The sequence below is a fragment of the Rattus rattus genome, chromosome 14 (genome assembly GCF_011064425.1).
Source record: "Rattus rattus isolate New Zealand chromosome 14, Rrattus_CSIRO_v1, whole genome shotgun sequence".
NCBI classification, from domain to species: Eukaryota; Metazoa; Chordata; class Mammalia; order Rodentia; family Muridae; genus Rattus; species Rattus rattus.
The window spans coordinates 15421911-15436761 of record NC_046167.1 but is presented as its reverse complement, the minus strand read 5'-3'; positions in this window follow the sequence as shown (position 1 = coordinate 15436761).

Sequence of the window (14851 nt, the reverse complement as noted above, 5' to 3'; positions counted from 1 at the left end):
AGAGAAAAGCCTGAAGGAGCTGAAGGGGTTTGCAACACGATAGGAAGAACAACAATATCAACCAACCAAACCCCACCAGAGCTCCCAGGAACTAGACCACCAGTCAATGAGTACACATGGAGGGACTCATGGCTCCAGCCATATTTGTGGCAGAGGATGGCATTGTAGAATATCAGTAGGAGGAAAAGCCCTTGGTCCTATCTTCACTTGTTTCCACAATGTAGGGGAATGCCAGTGCATTGAGGTTGGAGTGGGTGGGAATGGGAACATCCTCATAGAAGCAGGGGGAGGGAGGAGGGAGTATGAGAGAGGGAAGAAAAGGGATAACATTTGAAATATAAATACATAAAATATCCAAGAAAAATAAAATTATTTAAAAAATTCATATGGAAGTCAAAAGACACTGGAGGGAGAGAGAGAGAGAGAGAGAGAGAGAGAGAGAGAGAGAGAGAGAGAGAGAGAGATCATTATTATTAATCTATATTATATATAAAGAACTAAAAACACTACACAGTAAAAAGCAACCTAGTCAATTAATGGGCTAATGAACAAACCATTTTCAAAGATGAAGTAGAAATGGCCAGTACATAGATGAAAAAATGTTAATTGCTCTTGGCAGTTAAGGTGAAACTCCATTGAGATACCATGTCGTCTCAGTCAGAATAGATCTCATAGACTAGCAAATATTGGCCAAAATATTGATGAGAAATGATCCTTAGACACAATTATTGATAGGAATGAAAATTAGGTACTATACAAATATGCATGGATGTTCCACAAAAATAGAGTTACCATATCACCCAGATACATCAAATCTAGGTACATACCTAAAGGGCTCTAAGTGAATATTTCACAGAGATACTTGTAGATCAAAATTAAGGAAGCACTATTCAAAAAAAAAAATCCAAGTGACAGAACCAGTTTTGGTTTCCCCTCCACAGATGAATGGATAAGGGAAATGGAGTATTACACAGACATAAATAGGAATAAAATGATGTCATTTGTTCGAAAACAGACAAGACTGGAGATTGTTAAAATGGCAAACATGTTTTCACTCATTCATGAATCCTAGATTCCACATAGATACATAAATTCACACACACATATAAGTATGTATACATGTGTACATATAGTATATATATACATATATATATGCAACCTGTTGAGGAAAAAAATATATGACAAGGTGAATCCTAGATTTCACATAGATACACAAATTCACACACACATATAAGTATGCATACATGTATGAATATAGAGTATATATAGCCAACCTGTTGAGGAAAAAATATGGCATGGAATATATGTGACACATAAATGACACATAGAAGGTCATATTTATGTGCGACATGAGGTTAGAAATAAACGTTGAAGGAAAGAACCTAGTGAGAGAGGAAAGGAAAAAGAGGAGAATGAGGAGGACCATGAGTGTAAGTATCATCATCAACATTTGCCATATACTTGACAGAAATGGTCTTTATTAACTTCGGAATTATGTATAATATATTAATGCTCATGCCAAAAGGGACACAAGGAAGAAAGTAAGCAGAAAAATTAAAGAAATATGAGCTAGAAGATCATCATTGGGATTTATGTCATGGAATGAGATTTATAAAAACGACTAATATATACTCCAAACTGAAACATTAAAAGCAGACACATACAAACACAGGGGCCAATCAATTCTAAGAATATTGCTACCGTTCTTATTTTTGTTCAACCAGTGCCCTCAGTGGGGAAAGCACTGCTGTTGTGCTGTTTTTATATTATTTCGTTTGGTTGTTTTGTCATTTTGACAGGGCTTTACCCTGTAGCCCATGATGGTTGTGTTGTTGTTCCAGCCTATACGAGTTTGAGCAATCAACCATTCTGGCCTCAGGGTCTTCAGTTTTAAAACAGTCTAAGAAATAAGTGATATCTTTTGATCTCCTTAAGTTCTGACTCAACATCTTAGCAACAGCAAATATGAATTTTAAGTCAGATCATAACCATTACCTGCTTTAGTTGCTTTGGAAATATAAGCAACTATACGGTGGCTCCCCACCCGTGGGTCATGACCCCTTTTGGGGTCACGTATCAGGTAGCCTGCATATCAGATATTTACATTATGATTCATAGCAGTAGTAAAATTACAGTTATGAAGTAACGATAAAATAATTTTATGGTTCGGGGTTACTACATCATGCGGAACTACATTATAGGGTCACAGCATTAGGAAGGTCGTTTATTCTCCAAGTTAATGATGTTTGTAGGAAAATTATTCTTAAGCAGAGCTAGGAAAATATAATATGCATGGAGTTCTTGCTTAGGCCAAGCACACCATGGAAACTTACACCTCAGGTAGGCAAGCCTGCCCGCATCAGGGATCGTAGCGAGCTGAACTATTTCATGCAAGGCAGGCATCATGCTCTTTTGAGTCCATTGTCAGGAGTTTATGCGCAATGTCTACACTATGCTCCAGGGCCTGAGGCAGAACTATTAACGATAGAAATAACACTGCACTTTATTTTTTTTCTAGGCAGAAAACAAAAGCCTTTGTTTCATGGCATGAAAACATATATGCCCTGCTGAGAACTTTGCAAGATGATAATCTGGAAACTGCTAACAGAATGCGCTGTAGCATGGCCTTTCTTCATACTCTTAGACGTGTCATCAGATTTCTGTTGGTTGCCAGCACTTGGGTTTCTACAAGCTGGCAATGCTGCCCTAGGCACTCCTGTAGCCTAATGAGAATGAAGTAATATGGCAGATCTTACTATCCCAAGGGGCAGAATGCCACCTATGTAGGGGTCTGTGTCAGGAAAGCGGGGAGAGGACAGAAAAGTAACTGAGGTGAGGTATGGAGCTGGACAAGAACCAAAGGGCTTGAGTCGTGCACTTTTAGACACGACACAACAGAACAAGGAGAGTATATTGATAATATTGTTACTCCCTTACAAAGGCTAAGGGTTATCGCTGTCCTTTATGTGTTTCGCATTGAAGACCTATTAGAGCAATGAGATGTATACACTTTCCTGACAACTCGACATTCCTGATGGAGGCGGAGCCCTAGTTATCTGCTTCCAGGGAACTTGAAGCGTATTCCAATTACTGATGTTGAAATCATACAGTAGTGCTGTGAAAAGACCCTTGAACTAAAAGCATTGGAAGACTCCCAGTCAACCACATGCCTGAATAGGGTCAAACGAACTCTTTTTCTCTGGGTCTAGTTCTGTAAAATGCAAAAGGTGGGTTAGATGAGCTCTAAGATCTCTTTCAGCCTCGCGGTTCTCCGTAATTATTCTTTTAAGGTGAATATTGCTTAGTATTTCCCAGCTCCCCCCTGGCAATTCCTGATATACATGCATGGAAAGACAGCCCATCCGAGCAAGGATTATTGAATAGCTCTTTGCTCTGCAGTGACTTGTCGCAATGAGTGTTGCACAATGTTCACTGAGAATTTTAGTGCCTTATTTTCATACCTTTTCTGCCAGAAGATGCTATTGCCCCAAGAAAGCAAGGCCTTGCTTCTTCGCCTCCTCTGAGGCTTTGTTTTTGTGTGATTCCTTCTCAGTGGAGCCTTTCTTAAACACTATGCAAATAGAAATCCACTATCACCTCCTCATACCCTAGCCCCTTTCTTTGGCTCTTATCAGGCCAACACATTCATGAGCGACAACCATGTACGTAATCTAACACTTGGAATTTACTAGAAGAGAGAGCTAGGCAATGATACACACCTGTAATCCCAGCGCTTGGGAGATAGAGTCAGGAGAATCAGGAGTTCAAGGTCATCTTCAATTATATTGAGAGTTCAAGGTCAGCTTAATATACATCTTTCTCTCTGTCTCTCTGTCTCTGTCTCTCTGTCTCTCTGTCTCTCTGTGTCTCTCTCTTTCTCTCTGTCTCTCTCTGTCTCTCTCTTTGTCTCTCTCTGTCTCTCTTTCTCTTTCTCTTTCTATTTGCCTTTCTCTTTCTCTCTCTTTCTCTTTCTCTCTCTCTCTCTCGTCTGTCTCTGTCTCTTTTCAAACTGAACAAACAGAAGTTAAAAAAGAAAAGAAGTCCTTTCCAGCAAGGAGATAACTCCAAGAAGTTATAGCTGCTGGCGTTATGAGCTGTGTTTATGTCCTACCAAATTTATAACTTGAAGGACTCACCTTGCTTACTCCCGAATGTGACTGTATCTGGAAATAAGATCTTTTAAGGAGTTACTAAGATAAAATGGAGACAGGACTGGCCCCTAATCCAATCTAACTAGAGTTCTTATAAGGAGAGCAAGTTTGTTAGGTACGGTAGCTCATAACTAGGGAGGCTGAGGCAGAAGGATAGCCTGGGCTATATGTTGACTTTCAGGTTAGCCTGAGCTACAGTCTGAGACTTTGGCTCAAAACAAACCAAACAGCAGTACCAACAAAACCTCAAAACAACAAAGAAAAGGGAGAAGAAAAAGATGACCATGACACCAAGACGTAGAGCAGTATTGATAAGCTTTGTCATGGAAGACAAAATACCTGGTGACTGAAACAAGGGGCAAAACCCACCCAGCAGTGTTTATCATGTTGTAATTAAACTGCACAGGAAAGTCACACGTGCTTTGCTTAAGGTTTCCTGCAGAGTCTAGAATTCAGAATTACTCAAGAGTGCTAGCTCCTCCCGAGACATGGCAAAGAATTCAAGAGCCACACAGATTCTGTTAAGAATGTATTTAATGTAGAATGCAGTGATGAATAACTTAGCAGGACTCTGTAGCTAGACTGCCTTGGTTCAAATCTTGATGCACCACAATAAGCTGTGTGATTTTTGACAAATGACTACATCTCCATTTCTTCATAGGCTAATGCGTGGCATCTAGATACTATTGCATATGTGTCTATCATTACCCCTGTTTTATGACAAAATAGCCCATTTCTGGGCTTCACGGAATACAAATGGAGTAGTCTAATACTGATAGTGATCACTTGTATTCATTGATTTCTGACTATTTGAAAGATACTGATAGGCATTTTATAAGTAATTCTTATTTGTCTAAACAACACTATGACATAGGTGTTCTACTACTACACAAACAAGAAATTGAAATCCACAAAAGAATATAAGTTGTCTATGGACATTCAATAATCCTGTCAGAATTTACCCGTAGGTATAATTCTAAAGTGCATTTCTTCTCAGCAGCCCATCCTCTTGGTCTTGCTTTGGGTAAGGACCCAACATCTCTTTAGAGGAATGACAGCATTGAAATATGCATGTGACTTTCAAATATCTCATATTTGTATGATTTTTATTTTTGTTTTACAATAAATATTAACAAGAATTCATTTTTTTGGAGCTAAATCCCCAACCCAAGAATTCATTTTTCTATTGTTGATGCTGTAGTTCGTTGGCATAAAAACTATGTAAGTCTTTTGACTTGACCACGACAAATTCACTCAAGGCTCAGTGAATATTTAAGGCGAGTAGGTTTTTTTTTCCTCCCACTATCTTTGCCCTGTAAACGCCTCATTTGTCAGTAGGTAGAGAAAATAACTTTCACAAGATATGGTATGAGTGAATTGATGGTGACCTTGTCTCAGGGGGAAGCATGGTGAATAATAGGAAAAGTGAGGCAATCTATTTTAAACAGAGTCCACCACCAGCAAAAGAACTCCCATGCATCATTCAGGCTGGGTTTTGTTGTAGGAAGAGTCAGAAAGACCAAAAGCATTAGGTGCCACACCCCCTTTACATTTATTGTGACAATTAGCTACTACCCCAGTGAGGTTCAAAGGCACTTGAGCACTTTTAGTTGTAATGATGGGCATGGGGGTGGGGTGGGGAATCTGAGCTTCTACAGAATAGTGGTACTTTCTACAGAAAAGAAAGTACTCCAATTCATTGTCATCAAGGCCTTCGAGTGCCTGCAACATAAAATTATGAGGATACATTCCTGACTAAATCTCCTTTATGGGTCTAGACATGATCGGGAATGAAATGCTGGTCCTTGGAACTGCTTTAAAGCTCTAACAGAATCTCTAGAATTTTGTTTTCTGGATGTATGCTTTATGCGGGAGTACGTGTATTTGAATGTTGGTCATAGTTGTGTGTGTGTGTGTGTGTGTGTGTGTGTGTGTGTGTAAATCCACATGGGTAGACATCTTCCTCTGTCCCTCTCTATCTTATTCTTTGAGATGCAATCTCTCAAGTTAGATTCAAACTTTGCTAACCGACTAGAACAGTGAGTGGACTTACCCCAAGGATACTCTGGCTCTACTGTCTGAACATTAGAAGTGCATGTGGGCCACTGCACCCACCAGCATTTATGTGGGTTACGGAAATCTAAACTCTGGTCTAATATAGCACATCAGATTAAAAATATATTGCATGATGCCAATAATATTTCCTATTTAAGTATTGAGAACTCTCAAGACATGTTTTCATGCTATTAAATAATAGTGTAAGTGATATAGCCATCCAACTTTGTGGATGAAAAATTGGCAAGGGCATTATTTATCAAGGTGTTTCCTCAATCCCTGAGTTCCTGGAGTTGTAACCACAGGTATTTCTAATGATTTCTTTCTTGACTACGTTCATTTCATCATATTCTTCTGACTGGGCATTTGGAGGACATAGATCTTAAAACTTACATAGTTTTATTTTTTATTATATTAAATGATGTTCCTAATGTATCCCACCTACTATTATGAATTTTACAGTGTGATAGGCAAGTGTTTTGAGACTAGCAATAAAATTCAGTCAAACTTCCTCTTTCAGGACAAAAAGGTTATTATAGAATACAACGCTGGGGATGTTGTTCTTTTGGTTCAAGTATATTTTGTTTTGTCATCTCAACAGTTACTGTGGCTGACTACATAATAGTTCTGTCCTTAGCTGTGCAACTATTTCTTCCTATGGCTTTGCTTCATGAAATATGCAGTACTCTGCAGCTGAAATCGTTCTGCCATAGCAAGGATAATAGCTCATTTTAAATATACAGAGTCTAAAAAGCAGCAGATATTAGATTTCAACCCCCAAACTGCTAATTATAATAATTTTAGTATTCCTTACCTATGTTACCTTTCCGTAAATATAGCATATCAAATTATAAGTACATCGCATAAGGGCAGTGATAGTTTTTTTTTTTGGCTTTAGTGTTGAGGAGATGCAACACTAAAGCATATTTTCATGCTATCTCAATAACAGTGTGAGTGATTTATTCATGCAATTCTGTGAGTGAAAAAGTCTAAACCTGAGGGAGCAAATAACCTCCTATACAGCTGGCAATGAGGCAGATTTAAAGCAAGGATGTAAATCTTGAGGCGAGCACCTTTATCATGTTTTAAGGACCACAGGGAGGGCAGGTAGAGTTGAGTTGGAAAATAGTCAGATACCATGGACCAGAGGCCCCTATTAATACACAAGGTATTTCTTTGCTTTTCTTTAGAGATATCATGAACAAGATGCTTTTTACTCAGTTCTAAATAGAATGTAGAAAACAAAGATCCAATTGTAAAAGACCTACACTTGTCTTCTATTTAAATCTCTTGCTTTCTCTAGTTAAAACTGAGGTGCAGAAAATCTTAGCTTTTGTGTTTCTAGTAAACACTCAGGGTCTTTTGATGTGTGGTGGTGGTGGTGGTGGTGGTGGTGTGCATGTGTTCATGAGCTAACCAGTGGACATGTATGGATGTCAGAGGTCAACACTGAGTGTCTTCCTTTGCTATTGACCTTATTGCTATTCAAAATATTTGTGTGTGTGTGTGTGTGTGTGTGTGTGTGTGTGTGTGTGAATGTGTGCATGGTGCATGCATGCATTCATGGGTATGAATGAGGATGCTCACTTCCTGCTGTGTATGTAGACGTCAGAGGATAACTGCAAGGGTCATTGTCAGTCCTCACCTTTCACCTGGAGACAGCATCACTTACTCTTTGCTGCATGTGCCAGGATCAATGGACTCACTAACTTTTAGAGATTCTCCTGTACCAGTGACCTCCCCTCCCCCAAGTCCCAAGGACAATAGATGCACAGTTCTTCCCTGGGTCTCTGTGTGTTTGGGGAAACTTGGACTTAGGCCCACACACTTGCCTGGCAAACATTTGACTCACTGAGTCATCTCCTCAATCTTCCACCAAATTTCCCGAGATAGGGTCACTCACGGAACATGAACTCGCCATTTTGGAATTTAGGCTAGATTGACAGTCAATGAGTCTCTGGACCCTGCCTGTCTCTTCCCCTGACAGTTCTGGGGTTACACCACATACAGTGTCGTCCACCTTTTATTCGCGTGTAGGGGTTTCAAGTTCGGGTCCTCATGCTTACACAGCAAAACCTTCACTACTGAGTTATCTCCCCAGCCCTTAGTTTCATATTTTTATGAACAAATCCTTCTGATTTTTTTTTATGGCTCCCCGGTTTCTCAATGAAAGTGGCACAATATCTCTTTTGTTACCATCAAGTGGCATGCTTATAGACATAGATAAACAGTAAAATTATAGGGTAGGTGTGTAATTACCTTACTTTCTAAACCACAGGGCAGTGTACGAGGCTGCTTCCTTTTGAGTGTGATAGAGTTAATTGTTATTGCTGTGTTATCGCGGAGAATTAACTAAGAAAACCAACAAGGCTACCTAGTAATTCAAGATTGCTTGCCTAACACCTGGCCTGCGTGTGATAAATTGAGATAAGCACCCATGAAAGGTGCAGGCTGCCACTGCTGTGGTTATAACCCATCAGATTGTTACTGCTTATGTTCAAATGGGGATTACAGAGCTCATAAAAAAACCTTAGGGCTGCTTTAGTGGGCAGAGGCTGAGGTTTTGAAATACCTGAGGCTTCACGTAGGTTTTGAGCCCTAGCATGGTTGACTCGAATGTAACATCACTCAGAGAGTTGTGTGTGTGTGTGTGTGTGTGTGTGTGTGTGTGTGTGTGTGTATTAAGAAGAGAGCTGAAAGCTTAATTTCTTGATGCACCAAAGTGTACTTGAAGCCGGTGGAAGAATCTTTATGTTCACTGAACAGGACAGCCAGTTACAGGGTATAATGGGGAAACAGAAAAACTGGTTTGGAAAAACTGAGAACTCTTGTTCTTCTCCTCCCTCTCTGACCTATCACCCAGTTATGAGAAATGTCTGGAGCCAAAGTTTGGATCATTTCTCTTTGCTTGTAAAGCACATCCGAGTTTTGGAATAGCAAGCAGCTATCCTTCCAATTATACTCTGTATGCGAATCTACGAATCTGTGTTCCATGGTATCAGTCTATCTGTGTATCGTCATATCTGTGTATGTCTATTTATGAACGTGTGTATCTCCCTTTACATCTTTATGGAACATGCTGGCAGGGATAGGTCCAGATTACTAATTTGAGTCTGGAGTTCAGGGATGAACAAGGGGAAGACAAAAGAGGGCCTAAATTGTTTAGGGCCCGAGGCTCCAGAGGCTTTCAGAAACCTTGCCATGTTTTCTCTCAACATGGGCTCTGTGCTGCCCTGTGTACGATTGGCTCCCGAGGTTACTGTGTGAGTGAGTTTCATAGTAACTAAGGAACGGACATTTAGAATGGTTTCACAAACTCTGTCCCTTGTTCTTTCAGCTCCCACTTTCCACCCACTTCTCCTGGTCAGACATTTCTGACAGCTTAGCTTGCTGTCGCAAGGCCTCTCAGGACTTCCTTTTGATCCCATTCACAGGGGCAGGAAAGATCTCATCTGAAGTCCCATAGGAGAGGTTGCTCTTCTCGGAGATGGACTTGCCAGTTTCCTGTTCTATTCCATTTCGTGGGCTAGACCTCCTAACCTGCACAGGTTTCCTGGGCGTGGTTGGTGTCATTCCCTGGTAGAAAACTATTTCTTCAGTTTCCCATCAAAGAGCTGTTCCCTCAAATGGGCCTTTTAGTCCTTAATTGATCACTGTTGCAATTAGGGACTGTCCCAGTTTTATAATCCTAACTACCTCCTGAACCAGAACATTCTCCCCTGCCCTTTGCCATCACTTTTACCAAGAGGGTTACTCATTTTCTGTAACAGTGTACATGGCACTGCTCACGGATTATCTTTCCTCAGACACCCACTACACTACTTCCCTGAGACCTCATGGTTTAAAACCCTGCCATAAAAGAAGTCCTTATACTGAATTGCTTTATATTTAATTAAGAAATAAATGCACAAATTCTTTTTTAAAATTGTGTGTGTGTGTATGTGTGTGTGTGTGTGTGTGTGTGTGTGTGTGTGTGTGTGTGTTCTCAATCTGTTTGTATGCTTCCATGCCGGAAGCGGGCATCAGACTCCAGCAGGAATGGTTGTGAGCCACCATGTGGTTGCCGAGAGTCAAACTCAGTACCCCTCCCTGGAAGAGCAGACTGTGTTCTTCACTGCCAAGCCATCTCTCCAGCTGCCATGAATTCTTTTGATAACAAGAAGAAAGCATCTCCTTGTCCTATGATCTTAGTTTGATTAGTGTGTTAGCGTGAAATGTCTTTTCCCAATGGATTACTTCTTATCTATGTGTGTCTTCATATATTTGGCTAGTCACTTTTCTAATTGCTCTGAAGAAAACGACTGATAAAACAACTTAAAGGAGGACTGGTTTTACTTTGACTCACAGTTTGAAATTACAGTCCCTCGTGCTGGGAAGGCTCGGCTACAGGAGCTGAGGGCAGATGGTCACATGCTACCCACTGTCAGGAAGCAGAGAGAGATGAATGTTGGTGTTCAGTTTCCCTAACATTTCAATCATGTACCCCAGCATGTGGGGATCTACATTCCGAGCAAGTGTTACCTCCTCAGATGAACCCTTCAAGAAACATGTGATAGGTACATCCATAAGTATTGTATGTCTATGGCCTAGGCATTTATGTTCTATACTCTACACAGTACCATATGGTTCTCAAGGCTTTCTGTTCCGGCTCTTAGAAACCAACAGTGTTCTCAACCCCATGTGACCATCAAGCAGTGTAACCTCTAAGTTGTTATGTGTGGTTCTTTTTCTAGCCATGGGGAGCTTCTCATATGCATAGGCTGACCACAAAGCACATGAGTATCGTCAGGGACTCTGCATTTTTCTGGCATTCCATTTATGGTCCACTGTCTTTGATGCTTTGTACTTGGAACCTTAACTGCCTTTGTTACTCAACAAATCAGCTTCCTTTCCCCAACTCATGGATATTGCCAAGCTCTACCTACACTTTGCTACTTAGCACTGTGGCCTGGAGAGTTTCTGATGGGATTTCTGCACGTTTTCATTCTTTTCTTCTCATCTTTCGGGTATCGCTGCCTTTTATTGCCAGGGAGAGCTGGTTTCTTATACCATGAGTTCATACACTTTTGTCTGTTTCCTTTTCTCATGGCTGTAGATGGGAGGAAAAGCTGGTTGCTTTATTCCATCTTGACTGGGCTAATTTATTTAAAATCACATTTTCCATATTTGTCTGAGAATATATGATGATTAGGCTAGACATAAGTCCAATGCACCAATATTCTCTTAATAGTTTATTGTTTAGTGTGACTTTCCCCCTTTGGGAAAGATTGCAGACTTCTAAAGCACTGTGATTCATCCAGATTAGAAACTGATATTATTGCATGGCTTTCCTTTTCCATACTCCACAAAGTGTTAGTGTTAGCATGATAGAATTTTACTATTGGTCTGTAAGTGTCCTTGGCAAGCTGTGCACTGCCATATTTGCTTCTATTATATCTCATTATGTGTAGCATTTCATTGTTATGTATAGCACTTCAGCAGAGCAGAGCTTACAAAGGGATGTTATTTAAGGGATGAATCATATATCTAATATTTTGTACTCATGGGCAATGTTACCATTGTCTTCTCCCATTGGCTTCTTTTCTGTTCTTCTCTATTACCTTACTGGGTGGCAAATTGGGTTAATTACATCTCTATAAATTTGTTCTTATCCATGTGTCTTTTGCATTTCTGTTAGAAAATATCTTTTAAAATAGACTAATGCTAAACACACACACACACTATATTGCTATTAACTTGTATTCACTATACAGTGCATGTAGTGAATTAGATCTCTAAAACATTAATCCCTATTCCAACTGAATTTTTGTAGCCTTTGATAAAACTCTCCCTTGTTGTCACCATCTCTGCATATTGTCCATAGGCTTTTCACATGGTACTGCTCTTTTTTTGGAGGGGGGGGGTGTTGTTGTTGTTGTTGTTATTTATGCTTTATTTCACTTAGCATCATGTTCCCTAGTTTCATATGTGTTATGAATAACAGAAATTTCCTTTTTTGGTGTCTATTTACTCATCATTCATTCATTCATTCATTCACCCATTCATTCATGAGACATTTTAGCAGTAGGATTTGGATGACTCACACCTCCACTCTTTGGTTGTCTAGGTAACAGAAGAATGTGCAAGCATAAAAAAGTGTGATATGGAGATGAGACATCACTTAAATCAACTTTGTCAAAGTATGGACATAAACTTTCAGGAGCTTGATTTGGAACCCACTCATGACCTTGGAGAGAGGAAAAACATGATTCACATTTCATGGCTTGGGAAGGGGAACAAAGCCACGTATAAGAATGTTTTTGATGGTTTCTTCTTGGAAAAATCCACATATAAGATATTCTTTTATGGCTTAATGTATTAAAGGGCTAGCCTTGAACTTGTTACGTAGCCAAGGATGACTTTAAGCAGATCCTCATTCTTTCGCCTTCTGAGTGTTGGGATTATAGACATGTGTTGTCATGCCCAGTTCATCAAATGCTAGGGAGAGGACCCAGTGGTTCCTACATTTGGGACAATATGACAATGCTTGCTCTATTGGTAGCTCGTCTACTGTTCATCGCAGCTGGATCATTTCCGTCCGTGACCTGAGACCAAGGTGCTGTGGTAACAAATGGAGACATTCACATGGCATGTTGTGATTTAAAAAACAGACTAAATTTCCTTTCAAATAAACGTTATCACTTAGTACCATAAAAACATAGATGTGGGACATACTGAGGACATTTAAAAACATTCACATTTCATTTAATAACTGCTCCCCCAGCTTGCCCACTTTCTAGCTCTAGGACTTAGAATGAGCAACTTAACTAAATCTCTCATTTTTCCTCGGATAATTGAGGACACTGGTATCACACTTTTATCTTGAACAAAGTTTTAAGCATCAAGCTTTTGTTAGTCTAGAAAGTTTTCTATAACTTTTTGAAGTTATATACACTATAAAAGATTTCCACTTGACTAATTTTCCTTGCTTGGCTATAGGCCATACGAAATAACTTACCACCCTACTGTTTGCATATGGGAAGTTCTCAGATTAGAGAGACTCACTAAGTGAGTGCATCTAGATGCTGTGTACTGAGAAGAAAGCATCTAAACCTTGTCAGTGGGGACAGTTACTGGAAAGAGTGGCATTACATATCCAAATGAGAGAGCGAAGTCTTTTGACTGAGAACTTTGGGATTAGGAGAGTAAACCTTTGGGATTAGGAGAGTCTGAGTCATTTTAGATAGAATCTGGCTGGGAGATTTGAGAAAGCTAGAGGGCAGACAAAGTCATTTCCATTCCAGCATTCATTCAAAATTGCAAACATCTACATTCCAATGGAACAGGCATTGTGTAATACTCTCATCCAAGATTCAAAGAATATTGACAGAATACCTTCAGGATAAAGCATTTGCTACACTCTTCCAGCCTGCTATTTACCACTGGCGTTTGAATTATAAGCTAAAAGTAAACAAAAACAGCATACAGGAAAAAGAAAAAAAAACCTAAGTGTAAAAAATTAAGAAATGCTCACTTAAAATGAGAGAGGTTCCTAGCTCAGACTCTGAAAACAGACACCCATGGGTAGGATGACTAATAAAACAATGCTTATTTCTTATAGTTCCCCAAGGTGGGAAACTCAAATCAAGGTGTTAACAGGTTCAGTGTTTGGTGAGTGTTTATTTTGTAAATGGCTGCCCTTTTTGGTATTTACATATGGAGGAGTTAGGGAAAAAGAAATCGAAAGAAGGGGAGAGAAAAAGAGAGAAATTTAAACAGGAAGGGAAGGAGGAAGAGGGGAAAGAAAGAGATTCTCTGACTTTGTTGTTTGTTTCTGGACTCTCGTTCCTACTCTTTTTTTTTTATTTTTTATTATTATTAACTTGAGTATTTCTTATATACATTTCGAGTGTTATTCCCTTTCCCGGTTTCCCAACAAACATCCCCCTTCCCTCTCCCCGTCCTTGGTCCAGTTTCCCCCGCTCCCCCCCCCCCCTTGCTTCCCCCTCCCCCAACAGTCTAGTTCACTGGGGTTCAGTCTTAGCAGGACCCAGGGCTTCCCCTTCCACTGGTGCTCTTACTAGGATATTCATTGTTACCTATGAGGTCAGAGTCCAGGGTCAGTCCATGTATAGTCTTTGGGTAGTGGCTTAGTCCCTGGAAGCTCTGTTTGGTTGGCATTGCTGTACATATGGGGTCTCGAGCTCCTTCAAGCTCTTCCAGTTCTTTCTCTGATTCCTTCAACGGGGGTCCTGTTCTCTTAAGGTGTACTCACATGACCTAAGTACTTCTCAAAGATCCCAGCTCTTAATACCACCCCAATGAATTTGGGGAGGGGGGCAGACATTCATTCTGTAACACCTTATTGACAAATATGCTTCTTTTGTGAGTTGCTACAATTTCTATCACTATGAATAGTTTTGGGGAGATTGGTGGTAACACCTTTTGACCTAACGTATCTATCCAACTTTGAATTGCTGTTATCACAAAGGTGGCAACATTAGGTCTAAGATCACTTGGACCTTGTTCGTTGATGTTTTTCTTGACATGACTGGTGAGACAAAGGTGTGAGAAAAGCACCGAAACAAGGATTTGGATACTTTTTAGGTGTGGAACAGTGCTCTCCCTGTGTATGTACATGGGGAGGAAGAAAGAGAGAAGCCATG